We start from the raw sequence: 13,018 nt of genomic DNA, 5'->3' as shown, positions 1-13,018 counted from the left end.
ATCTGTGGTTTTAACACCCATCCTGCATGTGAAAGATACCCAGAATACGCACATCGCTTTCACAATTCATTCACAAACCCAGCATCTGGCCTGAAAAGGAAACAAAAAGACAAAAGGGTAACACATACCTTTCGGCCATACTGTAGACAAGAAAGAAGTTCAAATTTCCATTGGTAATCCTTTTTAATGCACCACTTCAATATATTAGATGCACAGAATAATATGATATACAGGAGTACACGCGCGCGCACGGTCTCGCAATGAGACCTGAGAAAAAAAATATTAATTTTAATAAAATTATTTCTCTTTGAAAATTTAATCACACTTTCTGAGCTCTCATGTTTAATTGTTCGAGCACGGTTTTGTTATTTGCGTCTATATCTTCTCACTTGCAGTGTCTCTGCATTTCACTACGGTATACACTCCCCTGTAGTATTTCTTCCGTTTTCGGCGACCATTCTCCGTCTTCTCCTGTCGTGCTGCTAGACTCTTCCACCAGTCGTACTCCCTCTAACTTTGGAGTTCTGCTGCATGAGCGGCGGTTCTGTGGGTAGACCTCTGTGTGATGGGACTAGTGAATATCTGAATATATGCTGAAAGTTCACACTAGCGTTCCATTATATGACGCACTGGAGTTATATTGTACTAAACGCGCCTAATTCATACAAGTGTAAAGGCTCAGTCTCTTGTATTAAAAGGCATTTAAATACACTGCACGGTATTTTAGTATTAGTGATTGCCTCAAGAGTCAGGCATAGAGTTTGTTTTTACCAATACTGTGCCTAACTGCAAACAAAATTAACAGGTGATACTGCGTATGACGTAATACGGCAAAAGATAAAACTTGTGCGAAGCACTTCACAAACTATATGCGGAAGCATTGTCTCTACACACTAGTCGCTCTTTGTACCTGTTGCAATTAATATAAAATCACTTTGCAGACATTTCCGCAAACCGCACTTTGGTAAATGTTAGTAGTACCTCCTACGCTCTCATTCTACCAAAAGGATATGAGTTCAGCGTTAACGAAGATAAATTGGCGGTAAATTAGTGCTTAGTGCACATTTAATATAACACACGCACTATGTATATGGTTTGAAACTAAATCACTGACATGTTGAACACATATCTGAACACAACGAATGTCGATTATAAACTTTCAAGTAACTGGCGGTAAAAATAATAACTCCGACTTTCGTGTCCGATGTACACGATTCACGATCCAAGAAGCAACTGCCCTCCTGAGTGTGTCCCGTAATGTTTTATTTACCTCCAGGTTCATTGTCTGCTCCAACTTTGGGTTGGGCCAAACCATTATAGCCCGCTTCACTCAAAATAGGTGTGGGAGGTATGTCACTCACCTGTAGGCTCCCAATGACCTAGATATTTCGATAGTCAACACTTTTTCAAATTCTTTTGCAATTTGTAACTCACTTCAATAACATCGTTAACAGTCACTATGCGTGTTTGATAGCTTATTTATCAAGCTTTCATTTAGTGTATGCCACTCACTACTACTGTGCTGTATATAATAGAAATATTAAAATAAACAACCAAAATTATTTACACTTGATCACTTGACAGGTTTACGTACACAACTTGGCAAGTGGTACCACCTAGTGACGACACCGCTAACTGTTTGTCCAAGTGACATTGAATATTGCAAATTTCTGAAACTGATGCATTGAAGGATTTTACTTATTATTTGATAACTCATGTTAATAACACAATTTAAATAAACTACACAAAATGCTAATATATAAAATGAACCCTAAACAAGGCTGTCGTAGCCTGACACATCAAAATAAACATAATAAAACTATTTGAGAGTTCTCTTCTCTCTTGCAACAGTAGTGAATTTCGTCAAGGTTTAAAAAAAACTGAGGTGTGTGTTCGTCCTTTGAATACTTCCCACAACCATCAACTAGGTCCATAACTGTCATTAGTACAAGCCATTTGTAGTAATCAAAATATATATCGAGCTAAATGTATCTAAAACTACGGGAACACCCAGAAAGTTTATTTACATAACCAAAATACATAACATCACACATACTAATATAACAAATCATGTACCAGCGGAGCAGCAGAAACAATCTTTTACCAGAGACATCTAGCGGATGTCACTGTACTACTACAAACAGCGTTCTAGACGTCTACCACTATGACTCAAGTGGACTCGTCCACAATTTTGAATTTGTCAACTTCCCTTTCTCTGACGGTAGTTAGTTGACCAAGCGACGCTTCTAGAGACAAACATGCTAAAAGTAGGTGTGTCTTGAAAAACTAGCACCTCTTTGTATCCTGAATTCTCTCATAGATACGCTAAAAATTTTATGATTTTGAAAGCATTGTATTCGTGGACTCTGTGTCGCTGTAGTGACAGTGTATGCTCCTACCTACAACTACCCTATGAAGTGAGACTAGCTATCCATATATATGAACATTGGAGCTCATAGGTATTCTACCCATATAAAGATGGTTACCTTGATTCCTATATCTTCCACGACGTGGGAGACCAAGGCTCCGTTAGGAACACAAGCTTTCTTTAAGTTTTTTTTTCTGTAAGACCTTCGCTGCTTCTCTGCCAGCAAAATAGCGTATCTAAACTATCGAATGTTCTGTCTTCTTCGAAGTCAATATTAAATAATATTAAAATATCATTGCTCCAATCTGATGTCTCGTCCTGTTGTTATTCAATGTTCAAATTACATATTCAAAATAAACAATATATATACATAAAAATACCAATAAAAGATACATGCTCCCGCTGATACGTATACAAATTCCATTAAACTTCATATGCAAATCCCTAATTAAATGGTAAAAATATTCATACATTGACGAAAAATTTAAATATGTAAATCAAATCAAAACACAGTTCATGTGTCGTTCACATTATTCCCCTCCTAAGGAAATGCAACCGTTAATTGCTTAATCGTTGCATTTTCTCAGAAGAGGTTCCAATACACTTTACATATATAACATACATACTCCGTATATGCAATACTTTAAACAAAATTTCCCTAATTACATGAATATATACTAACACTAATAACATATAACAAAATCACTAACATGTCATAATCACATCCTAAATTGTCGCACGATACTAAAATTATCTCTCTGCATTATCTAACAGTATTTCTCTGCAATATTGTCACTCAGCGCAACTACTCTCTTGTTTGCCAGAATTAAGGAGGTGCGTCTGTGAGTGTAAACATCTTCAGCTTTCTTTCCTGCATGACGTGCTGTGTTTACTTCCTTCATCTTCTACGTCATCAGGTCAGCTGGGTCCTGAGGAGGCGTGGCTTCACGCTGTACGTATTTCTTCAGGTGAAACACGTTTCTTTTCATTAACACTTCTCTCGTCTCAGGATCACCGAGAATGCACACATTATTCTGCGCTGTGGAGAGTGTGATGTACGGTCCCGTGTAAAGGAGAAGCATCTTTTTTGTTATGCCAGAGAAAGCGTCAGACTTGGGAAAAGCTCTCACTAGTACCAAATCTCCAACCTCGAAACGCGCTGGCTCGCGACGTTTATCGAAGGCCTTCTTTCTTCGCTGTGCTGACTTCTTCAGATTTCTTGCTGCTAGCTCGACATAATATTGTAACGATTTGTGTCTCTCAACTTCTGGGATCTCGAATAATCTCGCCAATTCTCTAGATGGTGATTCTCCCAGGTGCACTTGATATGGACTTAAACCAGTCGACAGATGTACGCTTGAGTTGAGACACTTTTCGATTTTCTCAAGATGTTTGGGCCATTCCTTCTGCTTGTCATGGCACAATTTTCGTAACATTCTCACTGCCGATTTCACACCCACCTCAGCCATATTTCCTTGGGGATAGTACGGAGTACTATAGATGGGCTTAAGGTTTAAGTCCGAGAGTTCCTTCTTCCACTTAGCACTTGAAAACTGTGTCCCATTGTCTGTCAATATGATCTCGGCAGACGGACACAGTTTCAGGAACTCCTTCAGCTTCTTCAACGCTGTGTCTGTGGTGGCCCTTCTGCACGCATACAGTCCTATCAACTTCGAGAAAGCATCCACGCATACAAGGATGTACGACACGTTGCCTACCCCCACAGGGAGAGGCCCCAACCAGTCCAAGCAAATCATGTACCCAGGACGACGCACTAAAACAGGGTTCAGTGGTCCCGAACGATACATGTGAGGGGGGATGCTTTCTGGCACAAACCATAGGAAGCTGAGAACTTCTTTATGGCACTCCTCATCTTCGGCCATACAAAATATTCGGTCAACATCGGTACGAGTTTGCTAGCAGACAGATGTCCTCGCTCATTGTGGTAATATTCCAACAATGGCTGCACAAGCACTTCCGGTATGCAAATCCGTAGACCAGAACGGTCACGTTTGCATAGCCGTCCATTTGAGAGCAAGTACTGGTGGTTCTCGCTGGCGGTTTTCCCTGAGTTTTCCTGGTTCTGCAGCTTTCTCTTGACGTCGCCAAATACAGGGTCAGAAGTTTGCAGCTCTGGCAACACTGCAATCAGTTCCCTCAACTGACTCGGAATGTGTGTCAATATAGTCATAAGTGATTCATTCAACACTAGTTTCTTAGCTTTATCAAATTGCACACCTGTATTTGGTGGGTACCTGGAGTGGTAATCACTTAAGTTGTCTTTAGACTTCACATACTCGAACTCAAATGAAAGCATGTTCAAAGTTAGTACCCAACGCATCAAACGCTGTGACGTAAGCCTACATAACAGCAGAAAACGTATTGATTGATGGTCGCTGCGAATTTTGAAGTGGTTGCCTACCAAATAGTGCTTAAACTTGCACACGTCGTCAATTACACCTGCCATCTCTTTCTCTGAAATCCCATAATTACGTTCTGCTGCATTGAAGATGCGTGACGTCATCCCTATTACACGGACCTCGCCATTGTCGTCCAGTTGATAAAGATGCGACGAACAACTTACATCGGAAGCATCGCATTCCAAAATAAGTTGTCGGTCAGGGAGTGGCTTCTTCAGCACTACTTTTTCTCTGAAGACTTCACGTATCTTTTGAAACGCTACGTCATGACAGGGCAACCATTGAAATTTCACTCTCTTCTTTAACAACTGAAACAATGGATACAATATTTCTGAATACTGCGTACTGAATATTCTGTAGAATTGACAGTACCCAATAAAACTCCTTAGTTCTTTCACATTTCTGGGTTTACGAAATTCCATAACCTTCTCCAGTTTCTCCTGCGACTTCTCAATTCCAGCAGGCGAGAGGTCATAGCCAAGAATTGAAATTCTCCGGCGGGCAAATTGGCACTTTTTCAGTCTTAGGGTGAGACGACCTACTTTTAACTTTCCTAAGACAATATCAAGATGGCGTAAGTGTTCTTCGAAAGAAAATGACGATATTGTCACATCATCAACATAATGGCCACAAAATTCACGACACTCATCCCCGAGAATGGAATTGATCGCACGCACACATGAAGCTAAATTCTGCTTGGTCCCAAATGGTAGCTTCTTAAATACATACGTAATTCCGTCGTGAAGGAAACCTAGATATTTCTGGCTGTTTTCCTCAACTAGAATTTGTTGAAATGAATCCACTGCATCCAAACTTGAAAACCAACGCCTTTCACATAAATCTTGTAATGTACACAGTGCAGGGATTGATTGGCTGGTCGAATTCTGAGCGCGTAATGGCACCGAGCTTACGCGCATCCAGGCAAGTTCTTAAGGTCCCATTCTTCTTCGGAACAATCACCAGTGGGCTAAGATAAGAAGTGGGATGCTTCTTTATTATACCCCAAGCCAACCAACGATTAATGGTATTAGTTACAGCCGTTCTGTGTCGAAGAGGGTAAGGATACATCCTTGTCTTCATGGGTCGATCATCGGTCACTTCAATGGAATGATAATAGTCCCTAATGGTACCGGGCTTCTCATCAAATATGCGTCGATGTTTGTAGAGCACGTCGTACAACTTTTGCTTTTCCTCCCCACTCAAATCCGTATACTTTTCGACATGATCTCTGATATCGTCGGGTGTAGCCTGGGTTCGAACCTTCGCCCATTCCTGTGGCGAGTAAACAACATTTGCAAGTTCGGCTGCAGTTGGGAACTTCCCATCATCCAACTGGCTGCGCAGGGTAGCCAACTCTTGCTGGTGGCCTCCACCTGCTGACGCTCGCTCGAACTGCGGTGTAGTCAGCGGTCCTCTCCTCGACACGCACATACTACTAACTGTGGGATTCTCACAATCAACCACATCCTCTTCGAACTCCCAGGATAATTTTCTTATGAATAGGTCTTCTTCCTCTACTTCAATGTCTCGAAAAGAAACTTCTATATGGTGGGGGTGGTTAAGCAAAAGGACGTTTTTCTCATAGTCTAAAATCGCCCTACTCTCTACAAAGAACTGTGAACCCAAAATGAGTTCACGGTTGAGCCCTTTCACTATTATTGCCGAAGTATAGTACTCCTTGTCTGCAATAATAAGTTCTAACAATACTTGGCCGATGATCGACGCAACGGAGCGACCGAACGCTGAACTAACTCTAATGTTTGATGACTTGATGAACGCTGGTGGAGGGTCTCGCCGACGTATTACTTCCCAACATTGCAACGAAGTAGCCGATATGCTAGCTCCACTATCCAATAATGCCAGAATTTTACTATTGAATAAACCTACTTCTACCTCGGGAAGTGTTACCAAATTGTTAGTGGGTAGTTTTTCGGTTGAACTTTCTAAAAGGTTTCTAAAGATCGCATTCGTCTCGTCAAACAATTTCCTGTTTATTTTAATTTTGTCCCCATTTCTCTGTAACAACATAATTTCAGGATGACGAATGTCGTTGTTTCCTTCACGATCGAAATGTGTGGTGCTAATTATGCGTCTACAAGTTTCGCAATCCCCATTCTCAAGTGTCTCTATAGTCTTTACATGCGTCTCACTACTTTCTTCTTTTTCTTCTTCTACATCATTTTTATACACTATAACATAATTACGCATATTCTCAGAAAAAGATTTCGCCGGTTGAACCTGAATATCCAGTACGCAAGTATTCAAGTCACCGCTCTGAGAACATGCGGACAGTTCTCAGTGGCGTTGACTAGTTCCTGGGCTGTTCGCACGCGAGTTGCCTCGAGACGAGACTTGTCTCGAGGACTGTGCAGTCCTTTCGTCTTGAATTCGGAGCTGATTAACCTCCGCCGCATAGTCATTGTTGCGATTGTTATCGCGTGGCTGCGTGTTTCCACGACCCCTATTCCTTCCACGTCTTTGCCCCCGATTGTTCTGATTTCCTGTTCGAGAACCTCCAGTGTCACGAGACTGACCACTGGAATTTCTCGAACGCCAATTGCCATTATTACTATTGTTTCTATTGCTATTGCCTCTTCTCGTACCCCTATTGTAATAAGGCCCATTGTCCCTGTGGAACCTTCTGTCTCTAGTGGGGTTACTCGGCCTACTGTTTCGTGGGGGGGGGGAAGATCGTCCCGTTTCTTCTTCTTCTTCCTCTACTGTAAGTACGTTGATTCCCCTCCTATTATTGTTACTTGGTGGCTGGTACGTGGACTGAAGCTCACCAACAATACTTAATAACTCATCTATAGAGCGAGGTTTCGATGAAACGATGCATCTATAGATGGAGAATGGCAATTGTCTTGGCAAAACTCTCAAAAGTACCTGGGGAGGCAAAGGGGGGTCGAGAATACTGTTGGTGTGTAGTAACTCCAACAAGTATTCAGTCGGTTTCTTATTTCCCCGTGTCTCAAAGCGTGACGTCAAAATGGAGGCGCGGAGATTAGCAAGTTTTTCTTCGCTGAGATAGGCGTCCTTGAAATGCCTAACAAGATCCTGATACGTATTGCATTTCTTCAGAGTGACTTGTACCCGCTGACGAGAGATGCCACGGAAGCAGTGGGAAGAAAATGCCAGCCGTCTCTCCTCTGGAACACCCGTTAGGTCGAAATAATTTTCCAGTTCTACTAGAAAATTGTGGGCCTGAACCTCCGATTCGCATCCCGTAAACACAGGAAGAGACAGATCTCTGTGCAGTAGTCCTAATGCCGACGCTACCTGGCAAGTAGCCACACTACCATTACTACTATTGTTGTTGTTGATGTTTTGAGGGGGAGGGGCAGCCTGCTCATCTGAGTGCTCACGCCTGGGGAGCTCAGGGAACTGTCTCGCATGGCTCGGTCCAGCGACCGGCGTGTCAATTCCCTCATGCGAGACAGAGGCTGTGTTTTGACAGCTGGAACCGTTTTCTCTCACCGACTCCTTTAACAGTTCCAGCTGTTCCTCCCATCTCAGTTCTGCTCTACGTAACTTAGACTGCAGATGACCCACAGAACTATCCACTGTTGCTTTCACTCGGTCTATTTCAGTAGAAACGGCGGCTACATTTTCCCCCACTCTCTCCATGTCACCACGTAAATGGCTGACATCCCGAGAGACCTGAGCGAGATCCGAACCAAGGACCTCAGATATCTCGCCTATCTTATTTTCAGTGTGTACCTCCAATTCACTGATCCTATTTTCGGTTGCCTCAACTGATGTCTTTAATTCTTGGCAGGATGCTGCGATCTTGGATTCCAGAGCTTCCGCTGAGGAATCAATCCTTGCTTCTAGCTCTGTCACATTCTGAAGCATTTCATGCCGGAAACTGGCAGTGATCTGCTTCTCGACAGCCTCTAACCTCTCTAGCATCGCTCTGCTAGAGTTCTCCTGCCTACTCGCTAATTCCGCTAACGTTCTCTCATTTGTTTTTTCCTGATTTTCTAACTTCTCTGAAATTTCTAATAACGATCTTTCGTGAATCTTTTCCTGGTTTTCTAACTTCTTCGAGATTTCCAAAAGTGATACTTCCTGCTTCTTTTCTTGCTTTTCGAGCTTGTCAGAAATCTCGTTTAATGATTTCTCTTGTTTCCTTTCCTGTGATTCTAATTTGCCTGATATTTCCTTTAACATGCTAAACAGTGACGCGAGACACGGGTCAGTTACAGATGTGACTTGCGCTGAGGTGCTAGGAACCGGTTCCCTAACCTGCTCCGATTCATTAGCCCTTTCACTACTAACGGTGCCTTCTCCAGGCGGAACTACTTCCTGGAGAGAGGTGTTTACGTTGCCTACAGAATCGCTCACGGTGTCCTGAGACTCCGATGGAAACTCCATGACTTGCGCAAATTGTTCGTTAATTACACTGTCGCGTGCAGAGCTTTCCATCGCCTTAGCTTGCCTCCGCGTTATTACCATAAATGTGATTATGATTTCTAGTAAACAAATATGTGCTCTAATATGCCTAACTGGTTTCTCTAATTAGTATTCCCCTCCAAAAAGGTTTAGAAATTTTCAATACACTTCAAAATAATAAATGCATATAACACACAAAAATAACACACACATAAATGGTAAACTTTCTGGATGGCAGCGCAACAACCTGAAAGAAAAACATCTACTGACACCCGCGTCTGGCTTGTACTAAATTATCGTGAAAACGTTGGGTACCTTTCATGTTTGTGGCAACAAATTTTACTGAACAGAAAAAAATGAAAAACTAGACTTTAATTTAATTCTCTTGCCACAACATTTAATACTGAAAACAAAATTTAGCAAAAGACATTTCTATAACACATGCATCCAGGATGGTGTGTGTGCCGAGCCCCACGCGCACGGCTGCCAAGTTCTTTGTGAGCGGGAGGAAGGAAGATTGCATAATATGAATAAAATTAACAAAATAATTAATATGTTAGAATGGAAATGTGGGAGGAGACTTTATATGTACTCTGAAAATTACTTTAAGTTAATGCAACCTCCAGTCACAAAGTTAATTTACTTAATTTAGTTCAGTCGGTAGAGTCTTAAGTTAAATGAAATTAAAATTTGGAAAAGTAAAACAATATTCTTTTTATGCATGAAACTCTAAGTTTCAGGTAATCTGTGGTTTTAACACCCAACCTGCATGTGAAAGATACCCAGAATACGCACATCGCTTTCACAATTCATTCACAAACCCAGCATCTGGCCTGAAAAGGAAACAAAAAGACAAAAGGGTAACACATACCTTTCGGCCATACTGTAGACAAGAAAGAAGTTCAAATTTCCATTGGTAATCCTTTTTAATGCACCACTTCAATATATTAGATGCACAGAATAATATGATATACAGGAGTACACGCGCGCGCACGGTCTCGCAATGAGACCTGAGAAAAAAAATATTAATTTTAATAAAATTATTTCTCTTTGAAAATTTAATCACACTTTCTGAGCTCTCATGTTTAATTGTTCGTGCACGGTTTTGTTATTTGCGTCTATATCTTCTCACTTGCAGTGTCTCTGCATTTCACTACGGTATACACTCCCCTGTAGTATTTCTTCCGTTTTCGGCGACCATTCTCCGTCTTCTCCTGTCGTGCTGCTAGACTCTTCCACCAGTCGTACTCCCTCTAACTTTGGAGTTCTGCTGCATGAGCGGCGGTTCTGTGGGTAGACCTCTGTGTGATGGGACTAGTGAATATCTGAATATACGCTGAAAGTTCACACTAGCGTTCCATTATATGACGCACTGGAGTTATATTGTACTAAACGCGCCTAATTCATACAAGTGTAAAGGCTCAGTCTCTTGTATTAAAAGGCATTTAAATACACTGCACGGTATTTTAGTATTAGTGATTGCCTCAAGAGTCAGGCATAGAGTTTGTTTTTACCAATACTGTGCCTAACTGCAAACAAAATTAACAGGTGATACTGCGTATGACGTAATACGGCAAAAGATAAAACTTGTGCGAAGCACTTCACAAACTATATGCGGAAGCATTGTCTCTACACACTAGTCGCTCTTTGTACCTGTTGCAATTAATATAAAATCACTTTGCAGACATTTCCGCAAACCGCACTTTGGTAAATGTTAGTAGTACCTCCTACGCTCTCATTCTACCAAAAGGATATGAGTTCAGCGTTAACGAAGATAAATTGGCGGTAAATTAGTGCTTAGTGCACATTTAATATAACACACGCACTATGTATATGGTTTGAAACTAAATCACTGACATGTTGAACACATATCTGAACACAACGAATGTCGATTATAAACTTTCAAGTAACTGGCGGTAAAAATAATAACTCCGACTTTCGTGTCCGATGTACACGATTCACGATCCAAGAAGCAACTGCCCTCCTGAGTGTGTCCCGTAATGTTTTATTTACCTCCAGGTTCATTGTCTGCTCCAACTTTGGGTTGGGCCAAACCATTATAGCCCGCTTCACTCAAAATAGGTGTGGGAGGTATGTCACTCACCTGTAGGCTCCCAATGACCTAGATATTTCGATAGTCAACACTTTTTCAAATTCTTTTGCAATTTGTAACTCACTTCAATAACATCGTTAACAGTCACTATGCGTGTTTGATAGCTTATTTATCAAGCTTTCATTTAGTGTATGCCACTCACTACTACTGTGCTGTATATAATAGAAATATTAAAATAAACAACCAAAATTATTTACACTTGATCACTTGACAGGTTTACGTACACAACTTGGCAAGTGGTACCACCTAGTGACGACACCGCTAACTGTTTGTCCAAGTGACATTGAATATTGCAAATTTCTGAAACTGATGCATTGAAGGATTTTACTTATTATTTGATAACTCATGTTAATAACACAATTTAAATAAACTACACAAAATGCTAATATATAAAATGAACCCTAAACAAGGCTGTCGTAGCCTGACACATCAAAATAAACATAATAAAACTATTTCAGAGTTCTCTTCTCTCTTGCAACAGTAGTGAATTTCGTCAAGGTTTAAAAAAAACTGAGGTGTGTGTTCGTCCTTTGAATACTTCCCACAACCATCAACTAGGTCCATAACTGTCATTAGTACAAGCCATTTGTAGTAATCAAAATATATATCGAGCTAAATGTATCTAAAACTACGGGAACACCCAGAAAGTTTATTTACATAACCAAAATACATAACATCACACATACTAATATAACAAATCATGTACCAGCGGAGCAGCAGAAACAATCTTTTACCAGAGACATCTAGCGGATGTCACTGTACTACTACAAACAGCGTTCTAGACGTCTACCACTATGACTCAAGTGGACTCGTCCACAATTTTGAATTTGTCAACTTCCCTTTCTCTGACGGTAGTTAGTTGACCAAGCGACGCTTCTAGAGACAAACATGCTAAAAGTAGGTGTGTCTTGAAAAACTAGCACCTCTTTGTATCCTGAATTCTCTCATAGATACGCTAAAAATTTTATGATTTTGAAAGCATTGTATTCGTGGACTCTGTGTCGCTGTAGTGACAGTGTATGCTCCTACCTACAACTACCCTATGAAGTGAGACTAGCTATCCATATATGTGAACATTGGAGCTCATAGGTGTTCTACCCATATAAAGATGGTTACCTTGATTCCTATATCTTCCACGACATGGGAGACCAAGGCTCCGTTAGGAACACAAGCTTTCTTTAAGTTTTTTTTTCTGTAAGACCTTCGCTGCTTCTCTGCCAGCAAAATAGCGTATCTAAACTATCGAATGTTCTGTCTTCTTCGAAGTCAATATTAAATAATATTAAAATATCATTGCTCCAATCTGATGTCTCGTCCTGTTGTTATTCAATGTTCAAATTACATATTCAAAACAAACAATATATATACATAAAAATACCAATAAAAGATACATGCTCCCGCTGATACGTATACAAATTCCATTAAACTTCATATGCAAATCCCTAATTAAATGGTAAAAATATTCATACATTGACGAAAAATTTAAATATGTAAATCAAATCAAAACACAGTTCATGTGTCGTTCACAATGTCTGTTTCGAGTCGAGTCGAGTTTCAAAAGAACTCGCTCGAACTTGCTCCTACCCATCTTCAAAGGCTGGAATAATGAACTATGATTTGTACAAAATGGATTGACGATGTACAGAAGTATGAATGTTCTGTTCGCTCGGAAAATATCAAGACGACAAGGTTCGTCTTCAAACTGCCTTGGAGTATATAGCT

The sequence above is a fragment of the Thermobia domestica genome, chromosome 3 (genome assembly GCF_964235325.1).
Source record: "Thermobia domestica chromosome 3, izTheDome1.hap1.1, whole genome shotgun sequence".
NCBI lineage: Eukaryota > Metazoa > Arthropoda > Insecta > Zygentoma > Lepismatidae > Thermobia > Thermobia domestica.
This window is presented reverse-complemented; position numbering follows the sequence as displayed.